General features: G+C 41.6%; 1 long non-coding RNA gene across 1 annotated transcript; it reads left to right on the top strand.

The window, feature by feature from the left end:
- The first annotated feature begins 638 nt into the window (after positions 1-638).
- Positions 639-2,371, top strand: LOC145657654 (uncharacterized). The gene is made up of 3 exons (XR_014123529.1): positions 639-711; positions 854-967; positions 1,082-2,371. It is a non-coding gene; the product is annotated as an uncharacterized LOC145657654 (long non-coding RNA).
- The last annotated feature ends 14,135 nt before the right edge of the window (positions 2,372-16,506 follow it).

The following is a 16,506-nucleotide window of genomic DNA, read 5'->3' as shown; positions in this document are numbered from 1 at the left end:
ATAAAACCGTAAAAATCAGGTTGCATGTGCTGGCCCTGGTGATGCGGTATGCAGCACAGTAAATCACCGTGGGCTTCAGGCCACGGTGCCGCTCCGCTGCACCTCCACGACTCCCCTCACGCTGGCACCACGCGGCTTTTCCTCAGTCTGAAGCATGCCGTGCTGCTGACAAACAGTCTCACTCCTGCTCGATACTACTGCGCCTGACCTGTAGTTGACCTGAACTTAAAACCACAGAAATGAACTTAAAAACATTTGAATATTTCCTGGAGCAACACTTATTGCAAATTATTATGAGGATATCATCTTGAATATACAATATTTTGTTTCTAATACAAACAGCCTGACTATTTGTGGGTGTAAGATCGTCATGTCAGTGCTGTGCCTAACTTGACTTCAGGATAGAGATGCGCTGGTTTACCACGCTTCAGCGTTAATCACAGGCATGAACAAAGATTGCCCTTGTCAAGACAATGTTTCTATTGGACTTCTTTGGGTTACTACAAGTGCTTGCATGGTGTGTATGTTCTTCATGTTCTCTCAACATGTCCATCACAACCTGTATGTGTGTGTGTCTCATGGGGCGTTTGTAGGCTCGGATGCTCTGATAAGAGTGAAAATGCTCTTTGCCTGCTGAGGCTCTATTTCATCCAGGCGTGAAACCATCCACCAAGGTGCTGCATAAGCAAGCCTTACACCTCCACTTCACAGGTAATTACCCTCAGCCCAAACTGCAGAAAGCCTTCCTAATTGAATTCCTAAATGCCCATGCATACCTCACTTACCAAAGGTTATTCGGGTTGTAGCATAAAGCGTTTAACCATTTAACACTCAGCTCTGACCCCCTTTTTAGGTTTCTGATGTTTTTCCCCAGGCTGGTAAATTACATGGCTTGTCCCCTCTCCCCACCTCTCTGTGGCTTGTGATTGGTCCAGTGAGTGTCTCCACAAAAGCTGCAATCCATCAAGTGAGGATGCACTGTGGCAGTTTCAGGGCATTGGTCTTCCCTTTGCCCCCCCCCCCCCCAATCACACCACAAATCCTAATGGTCTTTCATCTTGATTTTTGATCAAATTATCAGTAAGAAAACAACTGAGGTGTGAAAAACAACTGTCCAGGCCTTGGCTGACATGACAACTACTGACACGTTCCATTATAAGGCGCGCTGAAAGATTGGATCCAAACATAATACAAGAGAAGAACCTGGAATAGCTTTGGAAGAAGGAGGGAATGCTATTGTAGGCACTTGTGGTCCAGGGCAAATGAATAAACAGATGGCATGGAGAAATCTGTTTCAGTGTGCCTGCGAAGCCTGTGAAGAGGAAAAGGTATCACAACATATGTTTTATACATTGCATTTAGACCTACCAAGCCAGTCAAAACAGCATGATATGTGTGAGAAAAAGATGCATTCATCACTACAGTAAAATAATACATACAAATTCCTCACTGAAAAATATGGAGTGTCATAGTTGATATGCCCCTATGGCATAATGGCAATCAAGTGAGTTTCAGTGTGGAAAACATACTGGTCTCAATTTAAAGACCTTATTGGATAAACAGCTCCATTTTCAGGGCATAATGCTTTTTCTTCAGTTTAGAAAGGTAACATCTCCAAAATTTCAAGTGTTTGATTGATTTCCAGGAAGATATGTGGTATGGTGTGCTTGCGCTCTGTCATTCTTTTGGTGTTTTTTTTCCCTTCTGCTTGGCATGCTGAGACTCTTCTTCACCCGAGTGCCTGCTTGAGGTGATGATGTGTCTGGAGGAAATGGCTGAAAGGCAAAGCTGTTTGTCATGTAAGGCAGAGATGGGTGTGAAAGCCAATAGAGAAGCCCTCGCATGTGCCCCGTCAGCTCCAGCAGGACTCGGCCCCATCCATGAGCACTGAGATTACCACAGGAATGCAGTACAACCAAAAACCTGTGATAATTGTCATCCTCAAACATGCCTGATCTCTCCTCGGCAGATAATTGGGCTTTGAACCTTATGCCTGTCTTTGTCAGTGCTTCCCTCAATCAGATGGTCTCAGTGAGATGACTGTTCTGTCTCACGTTAAGTCTCATCAAAGTGATGGGATACACGAGCACAAAGCAGAATGATTAAACACCGCAAGATATCCAAGAGCAGCTGAAGTGCCTTGCAGTAAGGGAACAGATATTCTCTGTTCTTATTATACGCTGGAATGTTTTTCTGCATGTATGGTCTACATGCCATTGTCCAGCCATGTACATAGACATAGGTTTTCTTGACTTAAATGTGCTTCAATGTAACATCTAATCAGACATTTAAATATTTATATTTGTAATAAAGTTTTATAGTTAATAAAAATTTATAAATACATATTTATAAATAAGTAATACATTTTATATTACAAAATTTATACATTTTATATTTAAAACACTATAGGTAAGGATGTGCTTATTATATAAGGTAGTTGAATGTAAAAGTCCATTATAATGCATCTATTCAAAATACCTTTAGACTTCTGAATTGTGTTTTAATGTTATAATAAATAAACTTAGTTTGGTCAATTACCACCCAGTACTCTTATTCAATCCATCACTATTTTATAATATTGTATTTCAACCTCTTTGTGGAGACAGAGATAGGAGAAAGGAGACTTTATTGTTCTTTGTCATGAATATGAATGCATTCTCATATCTTAAGTAAACCCAGAGGTTTCACAAAGCCCTTTGTCCCAGAACTTTTAACTTCGAGCCAAAGCTCCGCTTTTTTTAATGTTTGCCTCATGAGCATTTTCTCTTGTGTCCCTAAACCTGTGCGGTCTCATCTGCCAAGACAGGCACAAGATAAGGTACAACTCTGCCACTCACCTGGATAGAAGTGTTCAGACATGATACCCATACTGGGATACTGCCAGGTATACAACCCAGTCAGCTGAGCTCCCGGAACTGTTTATAGGAGATTATCTATTCTGAAGGCTTCCGTCCAACACTCATTATGTAGTTAGGAAATGTCTCGCCTGCCTTCACCTCTCAAAGTCTAACCACTGAGGACACTTCCAATAATCTAGTCTAAGACATGAACGTGAGTGAAGGAATCACTCCGTGTGATTTTTAGTGCAGACTCGGAGGTGATTACTGCTTAGCCACATCTCCTGTTTTTCATTCCTCTCCCTGCTGGGAATTCTCAGTCTGGATAAAGCACAGCGCTGTGTATATGATAGTAAAATTTAATGGTCACTGTGAAATGTTGATATGACTGTGGCACGTTTCAGTACCAAGAATCCCTGCTGGTCTTGCATGAAATGCACGATTTGAGAGGGAATGTTCTGGAAGCAGACTGCAAACAAAAGCGCCTGCAGAAAGTCCCTTAAGCTCAGGGAAATTCTTGTCTTTTGAATCTTTGCTAGTGTAAAGGAGGTGAGCTGTGTTTCAGAATACTACCTGATCCATCTTGCCTCATTCATAAGTCAGTGATGCTATAAAAAATGTAAAAAATTTGTAAAAAAAAAAAAAAAAGTAAAAAATTTCCCTTTGCTGGAAAGATAAGCGCATTGTGTCCAGACCTATGGATGGATGCAAAAGATTTTGTAACTAATCATATAGAACTGTGATACTGAGAATATACCTATTCTGATTAGGGAACTATAAATCCCAGAGTTCATTGTAGTTTATCTGTTTATGCTTATACTGTGCCTCACCGTTGTGTTATTAAGGCTCTAACTTAATCACTACAGCATGAAATGTTTTGTTATCTGAAATTGAACAAATTTTGAAATTTGTTGAAATTGAATTTATTGAATTTATTGTTCTGCTGGTAATAAATAATAAATAAATAAATAAATAATAAATAATTCTTTGTTAAAACTGGCATAAGCCATAAACTCTTGGCACAGGAAGAAATGGCACGGCAACTGCAAACATGTCTTGTTTCGTTCTTTTACCATATTGAACATAGATTATTGGTTACCTTTCTTTTGTGTTTGCTCCTATGGAATAAGTAGTTGTTGCCACAGATCCACATGTTCCCTGACCTGTTTTTTTATGCTTCTATAGTGCAAGCATGGCTCCTTAGCCCCTGCAGAACCTTTCAGTGTGGTGTGATTGAACTCTGCCTCAGGGGAACATGGGTCAACACTCTCTCCCCTCACTGAAGGCGGGGCTGTGTTATGACAGCGTGAGAGGGCTGAGATGACCTTTGGCAGAGGCGGCGCACTTGTTTTGTGGGCTGGTGTTTATTATGGTAAGCATCTGACCCAGAAGAAAGACTCTGTTGTAGGGGACCGCCCCTCCCCAGACCCCCTTCTACCTCCTCTGCAAAGCTCAGCCAGTGCAAACGCGTCCCCTTTTATCCACCATCTGACACGGTTCCCACATGTCTCACTTTCCCCTTTGTTTCAAAGCCTCATGAATAATCTCACAGTAAGTGTTTGCTGTTATTTACATGTTGAGACCTCTTTCTGAAGAAGGTAAAGGAACATTAGAACTTGCTGGAGACAATAAGATGGAGAGGGCTGGGTTGTCAGAATTTACATATTTTCCATCATTTGTTTTGCAAATATTATATTTAAAGATACAAGAGAGAAAATTTGTTCCTTTTCTCCCTCCATCAGAATTTCCTGAAGATATAGAATTTGAGAGAGAGAGAGAGAGAGAGAGAGAGAGTGAGCTGACTGACACCTGCCCATCAGCCCACAGGATCCAGCCCTAGGGTGGGGTGGACTGGGCTATATATACTAAACACCTCAGGCAAAAAATACTGATCAAGGATCTGTTCCGCTGTCTGCCAAATAATACTCTTAAGAATGTTAAAAAAAGAACATACCTAGTTTAAGAAGTTGTGATGCTGACAGTCTCTGTAGTCAGTGAGGCACTGCTCTGAGATCGGAGGGTTTCATTAGCAGGCACGTCACGCTGCCGTGAGCAGACCCTTGTGCCGCACAGTGCGCTGGGCTCACCTTGCCGGTAGAGGAGCATGCACCTGACAGACAGGCAGCCCAGCGGGAGGAGAGAACAAAAAACATACAACCCCACAAAATAAAAGGCACAGAGGTCAGGGGGAGATTAATTTGGTTTCAACATGCAAACACTGAAGTGTCCCCCCCTCCCATTATTCTTCTGTATGGATGGGAAGCGTCCCTTTTCACTCCTCCATGTGGGTGGTGTAGGCCTGGTACTGCTACCTGGTCCTTCTTTCCTTCACAACGTAACTAAGGATGATAACGCTGAGGCTGCTCCAGAATTACTCTTCAATGATGGCTCATAAATGGAATACAAATGTCCATAAAGCACAAGAAAACGCACTGTCCATCAGCATCCAGAAAGATGATGGATTATCCAGTATGGATAAATAGACTGGGCAAAGCCTTTGACACACTAGTTAGAGAAAATGTCAGTAAACCTCTGTAAAGCTAAAGATTTCTTATGGGAGCTGTATCTCTGTTCTACTGATAAACAGTATATCTCTTCATTGATCTCCTTATTATTATAACAGAGAGATGGTGGATAGAATTTTTTAAAATGTATTTTAAGCTCATGCCCCAAAACTACATAATCATCAACTTGACTAATTGCTCTGCAGTATCTAGGCCCCATATTCTGTGGGAGTGTCTAAACTATATTACATTAACATGAAACTTGTGTTTAAATGCCATATATTAACCAGACACTTCATTACTGAATATGCAAATGAAAAATAATTACTTCTGGAAACAACTAAAAACTAAAATTAAAAATTTCACTTAGTATATAACAAAAACAGAAAATTATGGGCATACTCATTTTTCATCCTAAGCCTGTTAGCAGACGCCACCGTATCTTAGTACCACGTAATTATTGCAGATTCCCTGAAGCAAAGAAGTTTGTATTGAGTGATGGCTTTTATAACTGAATGAGAAAACAAGTATCATCCTCCTTTGAACATTTTCTAATTGCAGTTTATTTGAAAGGCTTTTGAGAGAGAGAGAGTTCATTTCAGCTTCTCCATTAAGAATCTTGCCCTCCAAGACAAACTGTAGATTAGCAGCTCTAAACAAACATGGCTAGATCAGGTGAACACGTCACGATTACAGTGCAGCCCCACTGCTCTGGTGAATGTTTCCTGGTAAAAACACTCCCTAGCATTTGTCTTAAGGTTTGGATCAAATGTATCAAGTACCATGTAACAAGGATTGCGAGTGCAGGGAATTGCTTGGCTCCATAGAGCAGCCCCCCACCACCCTTCTCAGCTGTTAGGTATGCTGTCTTCACCCCCCAGTTTCAAACTTGTTCTAAATTGATTTAGGTTGGTTATGCTTGTTTGTCCTCTGTAGGTTTGAACCTTTGTACCTTATTTGCAGCAAGTTGCACTTCACTTAGGCCATCCTGATTCCATGGAGTGCCTTATTATTGCCTGTGAGCATGTGCCTTTTGTAGCTTTGTAGCTTTCAGAACATACGCTGTTGTGATATTTCCAGTGGCCCTATACACTACCCACTCCATTAATTACTGCCAGCAAAGTTAATGGCTTGACTTAGTGCTTGGCTGCTATTCCTGGGCCAGCATGGGCTATTCGCTGGACTTCTCTAGGTATTTTTTCCTTGGCTCTTCTCCAGTGTGTCTGGGCAACTGTGTTGGCCTTGCCCTTTAGATTTGTTTTTTTTTTTTTGCTTTGAATCAATATCATCATTTGATGATAATTATCACTTGTTACATTTCTAAATGCTGAATGTATGCCTGGCATGGCTGGTGTAGCCCACTCTCCCAGGCAGTCTGAGACCCTGGGCAGTGTGGTGGGGTGAGAACACCGCTCTCCTGGCTACGAGGAAGCACACGCAGTCCTGCCTTCTTCCAGACCAGGCTTTCTACTGCATGACAATATTAGAGACCAATGACAGTCAGAAGTTGATTGCCATACAAATTATTGAAAAGCAATGAAATCGTTAGAAACATTCAGTAACCAATTCAGGTGACTTCAACAAATATTTCTTCTGGCTGTAAAAAGACAGGCTTGTTCGCCTCCCGCCGCGGCTACTCTGAATGAACTTAAATTTCTCCCAGTTTCCAGGGAGACATAACGAGTAAACAGCTGGGCTAGCTGGCAGCAGAGAGAAGGGGGGAGGTAGCAGGAGTGTCTGTGCTCTTTAAATGACGCACTTAATTAGTGCAGGCCCAGCTGTAATGGCATGTCAACCACTGAGAGTGACCTGAGGGATGTAGCTTTCAGCAGCAACCAGCAAACGAAGAAGTGTGTGATTCTATATGCTTCCGTATGTGTGTGTGTGCACCCCAGCCTTTGTCTATAACAGCTTGCTGCAAACTTCACCACAAAATATGCTAATTATTTTTTGAGGAAACCAAATTGAATTGACAGAGGGGAGGGCACACAATATGTTTCAGTCCATTACGTCTCATCAATAATATATGCAAGTGCAAATATGCATAATGGTAGTCGCCTGTGGGTTCACAAGGTACTGCCAGTACCAAGGATGCAAAGGAGCATCCTGAATTCACAATAGAAGCCACACACATTTGTTTACAATCAAGATTATTTTATCCTACATTTTGGTCTCATGGAAGCTTGAGTGGGCTGGATCTGCAGCGATGGCTCCAGCAGTGGCCCAGCCCAGGAGCAGCACCGCTGCCTCTGCCTGAGGCGGAGACCCAGGCATGCCTGGCTCCCTCTGTTTAGTACAACATGTCTGCACTGCTGTCTTGTGCTAACTCACACAAAACATGAGAGGGTGTGCGTGTGTCTGTGTGTGTGTGTGTATGTGTGTGTATGTTTGTGTGAAGAACACACTAGAGACAAGCAAAATAAATCTTGCAGAACTCCTGTTTGTCAGACAGAACAGAAGAGTGCTGCCAGATAGTGTGTGTGAAAGACGTGAGATAGTGTTTGCTTGTGGTGTGTGAGTGTGAAAGGGAGATAGCTAGAAAGATACAGTGAGAGCGGTGAATTGGAGAGTAGTGAATGATTTCCAGACATATGGAATATGGTCCTCGGAGTTCTTTGATGCTCACCTCACCACCGAACAGCTGAAGGTCACAGAGGTTACACTACTGTTCTGCTTTATTTGACTGGCTGAATATGTATTGCTTTTGTGCTTTGATGCAAATTTAGCTACACTTCGATGCATGTGTTTTATGATATACCACAGCTGACCTGTAATAAGCAACATTTCTATTCTATACAATTACGCCAAGGTCTCTGCCTGTTCTAACTGTCTCTCTCTCTCTCTCTCTCTCTCTCTCTCTCTCTCTGTCACACACACACACACACACACACACACACACACACACACACACACACACACACACACACACACACACACACACACATGCAACATGCATACATATACCAACACACAATCATACACACTTTGTGCACCAATTTAAGAGAACCTCCAGTACATAGAAGCATAGGAGCAGAATTTATGGTATGCATTCATTTCATACAATAAGAAAAAAAAGTGTTATAGTGGTTAGAACAGGATGTTTACATCTTATTTCTGCTTATTTCAGATTACTGTTATCATACACTTCTATTCCCAGTTTTTTGTTGTGCTGGGCTTTTCAGTACTTTTCACTTACATGTAATCAGGGTTACTATGGTGCCACTGGACAATTTTCACATACTTGGGTTTCTTGTGTGTCTGTGTGTGTGTGTGTCTCTGTGTGTGTGTGTCTGCATGTGTGTGTGTGTGTGTGTGTGTGTGTGTGTGTGTGTGTGTGTGTGTGTGTGTGTGAAGATGGCATGCCTTCCGGATGTGCTCTAGTGCTGTAGGGGTCTGGTGTGCCAGGTGGAGATTAGTACTGCTCATTCTGGCCCCAATTTCAAAGGCCTGTCTCCTCCAGGCAACTATAGCCCCTCTGACACTCCAGCACTGATAGGAAGATTTAGCCACCATCCCCAGGGCATCCGAGCAGCAAGTTTAATCAATAATGGTCTTATGTGTTTCTAAATCCTCCTGGTCTGGCAAAGCCGGCCTCTGGTTGTTAGAGGAAACAGGAGAAGCCTTCTGAGCTTCCATATCACTTTACAAACACAATTTTGCTTGCAGTTGTATGCACACCGCCACATCCCTCGCTCCTCTCTGCTGGCTGATGTCAGAAATTGGAATATTTCATTGCTTACTGTACACCAAATCAAACACTAGTGTTAAAGCTTAAAGCTTAGTTTTAACTTGACTTGAAGCTGAAAGAGTAAATAGCATTTTGTTTGGTGGTAAACATATGAATTTGTTCGGCATTGCACTATGGACCAGAAATTAATTCTTGTTCTCCTATTTTTAAAAAAAAATTAAAAATCAAGTGTGTTGCTCTATCACGTTTTTTTGAAGACAGGCCGTCACCTAACATAATGAAGGAGAGCAAGAGATTTTACACAGCCATTCAACTGTGGCCATTCAACTATGTCCAAATTAAACACGATACAGAGAGTGTAAATCTGAAATCTCAGCTGTATGCTGAAATCTGTGCCATGCTGGGTTGCACTAACATATTAATAACGACAGTGGACAGTGTAATGTCTGTCCTTTTCATCCACAAATCAGATCAGTTCTGATTTCACCTTTAATTGACAGTTCATCTGTCCACCTGACTATACAAATGCTGTAAATATGACACCCATCACGTACTGTACATTGCGTTGGCCGGTTACTTGTGCTAAGGTGGTGGTGGGGGCGAGTCTGTGCATTCATGATAGCAGCTGCAAACAGGATTAGGAATATGGGAGAAAGTCTGCTGGAAGAGGCTAACATCACATGTCACGGGTGGATTTGTAGGCCAAGGAAAAATGTGGCATTTGCCTTCATTGCTGAAGCCCCTCCACTAAGCCTGCACATGTCTTCGCGAGCATGTTGCCAAAACCAGCCCATCTCAGGGCAGCTCTGCTGAGAGTGTGCATGCAAGAGTGCAGTGGACATGCACCATTTCTTGCCATGGATGTGCACATTGAAGAAAAGAGGAGGTGCTAGAGGCGGAATATGGGGGTGGAATTGGGTGGATTGGGGAAAGTTTCTCCTCTCCTCTGAGGCACCAATCTGTTGGCCATTTCATGATTTTTAAGGTACTTGACTAGTACTCAGAAGGTTGCCAGTTCAAACCCCACCTATGCCAGATTGCTACAGTTGAGCCCCTGAGCAAGGTTCTTAACCGTCAGTTGCTCAAGTATTATTCATTCATAATTGTAAGTCACTTTGGATAAAAGCATCAGCCAAATAATATAAATGCGATCTTTTTCTGATTTTGTTTCATTTTTAAAACTTTCACTTCATTCTATTAGTCAAGGAGCCTAAGCGCTGGATTCCTCCCTGGACAATATCTGAGATTAACATGCCCTTAATTGTAAAAAGTAAAAGTGATTTAATACTTAGTAATGAGTTAGTTAACACGATGATTAGTACAGTTCTCTTAATTGTCTGAGGTTTACAGTAAAAGTCCATACATGTGTTGCTCATGCTCAGCTCAGGGAATAATTTATGTGAAAATAATTTTATTTATTAAGGTAAAATGGTTCAGTTCTATTAAATTAATTCATCAGGTTTTACAGTTTGTTGATTTTCTTTATTCAAGTTAACCCTAGTTTCAATGAAAACCACCACGGAAACGTCCTCCAGGAGTAGGGTTAATATGTGATGCACCTGAAGCAATATCAGGTTCTGGTTTTATCTTCTGTGACTTCTCTGTTTCTAGATTTTGTTTCTTGTGGGAGATTTCTGGAAGACCAGCAGTTGCAGTTACAGGTCTTCATGTTGCTCTAGTCTTTCTTTGGAACAGTGGTAGTTGACACTGACAGAGTGGATATTGCTCCCCTCTCTAGGGAAACGGATGGCATGAAAACAAATGCTGTCTGGATAATGTAAATCTCCACTGTGTGTGCAAGTTCACTGTTTCCAAAAAAAGCCATAAAGTCACTAGTGTATGAGTTCTTGTAGAAAGCACAAGACTCCTGTATTATGTCTTTGTCACTTATTGCTTATGTGCTGAATTCTGATGTTTAATTGGTCAGTTCTCATGTTTAATTGAACTGTGTGTGGTCGAAGATAGAACTGAATAATAGATGATGAGGTTTGGACAATCTCACACACACTCAATCATTTTTGCTACTTCTTGCACTTCTTGTTATGTATACTTTCTGTGTATTTCTGTTTGTGAATTTCACTTCTCACGTGAACCCTTTATACACACACACACACACACATTTACTCATGAGCTGATGTATAGTGGCACTGTGGGTTGATGAATAAGGACTAAACTAATTTATATGACAGAAGTGGTCATCTCTCTACAACTATACAGTGAGGAAAGCCCCACTCCAAGAGTTTACATCTGTGTCCCAGGAAACACCATCATGACACCATACTACATACGACACGCTACCAACCTCTAAGCATAAAATCAGTGTCTACGTTTCTCTGTTTTTCTTTTTTATTCCTCTTAACTGACTGCATGCATAGCTGTTGGAAAGATCAAAGAGCTTTTCCCCCTTTGTCCCTATAAAGGGCGTGAGATAATGATAATTTCCCCAATCAAACACAACCTGCAGTCATATGCCGACAAGTCTGAGGCTTGCATTTCTTTTGGAATATTTTCAACAGAAACTTCTAGAAAGATTTTGCTTTGTAATTAGTTCCCGAGAACAGAAGAGTGAGTAATTGACACAACAATGTTATGGATTCATTTGACGATGTTTCTCATTCCTGAGGTTAACCTTTAATGTGGGCTTATTTCCAAACCCACACAAGATGTGTGCCAGGCCTGAATATGGTTTCCGCACCTGAGAGTGTGTGTCTGTGTGTGTGTATGTGTGTGTGTGTGTGTGTGTATGTGTGTGTGTGTGTGTGTGTGTGTGTGTGTGTCTGTATGTCTGTATGTGTGTGTGTATGTGTATGTGTATGTGTGTGTGTGTATGTGTGTGTGTGTGTGTGTGTGTGTGTGTGTGTGTGTGTGTGTGTGTGTGTGTAGGAATGAGTGTGGTAAGGGTTGTAAATTTTGCAGGCATAAGTGTTCATTTTGGTCTGTATGTTTCAGTGTAAACGATAAGACCCTGGAGACGGTGGGCTGTTTCTGTGTAACGATGCGCTGACTTTTTCAGCTCAACTGGGACTTTTTCAGTGAGGATGCAAATCCGGCAAGTTTGCGTGGGATGTATGATTGACAGATGACACAGGCATCCTCTCACCAGCCTCTTAGCGCAGAACTTGTGGTAGCCACTGATAGAAACCCTGACTGAGTGCAGAGGTCAGTTTCTTGAGGATCACTGAAGCACTAAAGCATACTGCAGCCCGACGACGTCTTCACTCCTCCCCCATACTCCTACATGATGGAACCAAGACAGATGCAGCACACTGAACAAACAAATTGGAAGATGTATGAGCACACTTTAAATGAACTGTGAAATTGCTCATGGGGCTGGTAATGATAGCATCTCCTCTCTTATATGTGTCCATTGCGGCGTTAAAGTGAATGCTGATGAAAATTCTACGGAGGTCTCAGCCTTTTTGTGCCGAGAAAATAAACCCAGAAAGTGACTTCCAAGAACGGCCATTAGCTGAGTTTTGCCTGCAGAAAGGCATGTCTGCTGGTGGGGTCCTTCTAGTCTGATGTGTTGTGTAAGCTGTTAAGCACAAGAGACCTTATAAGGCCACGTGGCTGAGCCCACAGTGCAACAACACCGATATTAGCCTTTCTACACAGGCTATTCAGAAGGATTGTAGCAAAGGTGAATTAGCAATGCACAGCAGCGCTAGGCCAAGACACAAGCGTTTGAGTTCAGCTGCTCTTCCTTAATCCTTTGATAAGGCTCAGGTGTCTCTGTGACACCACTGATACTGAAACAAAAAATCTAGTAACTTAGTGTTCACACTTGAATTTAGATGCTAATAGTCTCTCCCATGCCACTTCTATAGTGGTTAAGCCTGTTTGTAACTCCATCTGGCAAAACTACGCAAACACCCCCAAAGTTACTGCTTTCTTCAGTAAACGAATAGCTATATTACTGAGTGCACTGCAAAGGAGAGTTTACAATGCCACACTGTGCCTGCATAAACAGAGTGTAGTGGGTTAGTTAGTGAATCGACACCTACATAAAAGTAAAACAAAAACATCCACACTGACTCTTTAACGGAGGTAAAATCACAAACAAACAAACAACACATTTCATCTGTGGTATTAATCCACATTCAAAGAGAACCCTGAACTATATGGAGTGGTGTTTCCAAACTTAGCTATATCACACACACACACACACACACACACACACACACACACACACACACACACACACACACACACACACACACACACATAAACACACAGACTCATATTTGCTGGTTTATTCAAAACCATCTGCAAGCTCTCAAAAGTTGGGGGGGGTGAAGGACCAGGCCAAGAGAGAGTACAGTGGAATGCTTTTGATTAAATCACTGTGCTCCCCTCCATGCTATTGTAATGCTGTTGCAGGGAGATGGTACCAATTAGCCACCAGCACTGAATGCTGAATAGCCACAGCACTGAATAGCAGCAATGTGTTTGAAATCGGTTTATCAATCTTACAGCATCAGAGGATAATCGACCTTGTCATTATCCTTGGTCAGAGATCATATGGAGTTAACGATTTGTTCACACAGCTTCTGGCAGGTTTCCTCAAAGTAAAAAAAAAAAAAAAAAAGCCTTCGATTTGTAACTTTTTTGAGAAACCCTCTACAAGGAATCTAATTAAGAAAAGACCCAGGGGATGGTTTGAGCTGTAGAAAATAACTACACACTCACAGTTGATCTGACTGAAGATGATTTACATCATCACGGACAAATGAATTTGATAGAAGGCAGATAATGGTCTGGTTGAGCTTGTTCAGCAAAGCTTTTCAGAATTCTGTGATTAAATTTATAGGTCTATATTTAATACATCGATAGTTAGTATGCTGTTCTCACATAAAGTGTGATTTATGCTGCTAGATATAGGTGAATTGCCCAGCTACACAAAACACTTGTCTGCACATTTGCCCCTGTGTAAGTGAATGTAATTCTCAACAGAACACAGTGTTCATCTGTATGTAGAGTTCATCCAAACAGCCTTGTGCTAAGTGCATTCATGCATCTTGTTTCTACGAGCTCACTTCTTCAAAATGAAAATACCATCATATTAATTTTGATTTGCCCACGAAAAGAGAAATTGCAGTCCACCATTACCCTTCGTAAATTAATCCTAAATCAGCATTACATTGCCTGACTGTTGTTTTGATCTTTGTATGATCTTTGGTCTTTGAAAACACCCCTTCTGCTACAGCTGTCTTGTTAACACGATACTTGCGACAGTATGTTCAAGAGGATGGAAAATTCGTATGAAATTATCGCATGAAGTATGGCGCTTGGGCTTCACTTCGGTTGTTGTGGGCGTGTTTGGCCAAAGCAGGCTGGGGCGCTCCGCTTGCTGCCATGGTGGACACAGTCCCGTAGGGCCATGCTCCAAAAGCCCCATCATCCATCTGTCTCTTCAGCCTGGCTCTCCCTAAAGCCCTCTGTGGTGTTCCATCTACTAGCGCTTTTCCTTGGCATCATGGCGGATGCGATCAAAACACAGTGTGTCTGAGCTCCTATGCAAATGTAAGCCATTCAATTTGTTTACCCGCTTAAAGGAAGTGTTTAAGGCATGGTGATTTGTTGTTCTCTGCTAACAGTGTGTACCAGGTTTGAACCCAGGGAGGCAAATGAAATTGAAGGGCAGGCAGGCCCTTTTGTTCTCCCACATCCTCTCACCTTATGCCAACCCTCTAGTGGGTCTGGTTAGTAACTATGAGCAACTGTTAGCTGCCAGGTCTTCTTTATCACCTCATGCCTTGGGACAAAGAGAGTGAGTCATCGGATGCACACGCAGAGAAACAGACTCTGGCAAACACGCTCACAATAGCATACTTATGCACTTGCCTGTACACCAGCCAGTGTAAGTCTTGTAGGATCCCAGTAAATATGCTATATGAACATCTATCTGGCTATTTGTCAATATTAATGCACAGTGCTACAAACTGATCACATAACCTGCAGTGGCAGCTTACGTGATCAGCTCGTAATGCGATCAGCTTGTAACTACTGGCAAGCAGGGAAAACTGCACAATAGCTGGCACTCCGTTTGCACACACGTGCACGCACACACACACACACACACACACACACACACACACACACACACACACACACACACACACACACACAAACATTCACTCATGACCTGATATATAGAGGCACTGTGGGTTGATGAATAGGGAGTAACTCATTTATAGGACAGCAGTGGTCATCTCTCTGCGATTACACAGTGGGCAAAGCCCCAGGACTCCACAAACAGAACTAATCCATCCTCGTGAAGAGTCACTGAAGAGGCCTGCCATGTTTTACTGGTCACCTGGGACAGGAGGACACAAAGGAGGTAGAGTGCACTGGCAGTGGTTTATGACTCTCAAGGTAAATATGACAAACTTGAAATTGCAAAGTGAAAACCTAAAAGAGCTTGTGTGTTTAAATTTGTTACAGTAAGAAACTTAATTCAATAGGTTTAGTAGGCTTGTCAAGCTTCCATACAGGCAAAGTTTATTCACTTATTTATTGAATTATTTATCTCAGACAGTTGGATCAGTATGTAGTCTAAGTGACACTCCCTTTCATTTGCTAAGGCTAAACAGACTTTTAAATGGTCATTATTTATCTGAGAGTGCCAGTGAGACTGACTGGGTCCTTGGGAGAACAGAAGGCAAAATAAAACCATGTGATTTATCCATTTTTTTCTAATGAACTAGGATTTATGAGTAAGGCTTCTTTTGCCATGCATTGGTTGAATTATGAACATCAATGATACTCGTTACTCGTTTCAAACATATGTGCATGAATCGACACCTTATAGGTGGTCCTGCATTATAATATTTTACCACATTACAGATGAATTACTACATCTGCAAATTATATGTATGTATTCTTGGATGCATTTATAAGTCTCCCACATTCAAGACTGAATCATTGCTGAGTGAGACCTCACCTGAGTGCATCACAAGACAGAGATAATTAATATGTGGTGTTGAGATCAACCTCAATACTACAGCTAATGTACTGCATGTTGAGTGATTTGTTTAATGTACCAGTCTGTTTCCTTAAGAGCAGGTGAGATACGTTTTATAAAAGCTGCACGCATGTTCGCCCTGATTTCGGATCAGTGTTCATCTATATGAAGAGGATTACAGAATAAGTTTGGGTCAATCACAGATTCATCTTGACTGACTGGTGTATATTTATGAGACATATCAGAGCAAAATATCTGGAAATAGTCATTTCCTCTTCACTCTTAGCGGAATCTGATATGAACAGCATTCACATTAAGATATTTGATAAACTAAAGGCCACAATGTCCTAATTATTGAGATTCAGTATTTTATCCCAAAGCACACTTGGGCTCCTCTCGACAGTCAATACTAATACTCAACATAATAAAAAGTATGTTGAGCTTGAAGTCACAATGAAGCTTAATGTTTGTTTTAACTTCTGAAATTAATCTCTGCATTTCCATCTAAATAAA

The sequence above is a fragment of the Electrophorus electricus genome, chromosome 4 (genome assembly GCF_041902795.1).
Source record: "Electrophorus electricus isolate QZ-2024a chromosome 4, ASM4190279v1, whole genome shotgun sequence".
Taxonomy (NCBI): domain Eukaryota; kingdom Metazoa; phylum Chordata; class Actinopteri; order Gymnotiformes; family Gymnotidae; genus Electrophorus; species Electrophorus electricus.
The sequence above is the reverse complement of the archived record's forward strand: the minus strand, read 5'-3'. Positions and strand labels throughout refer to the sequence as shown.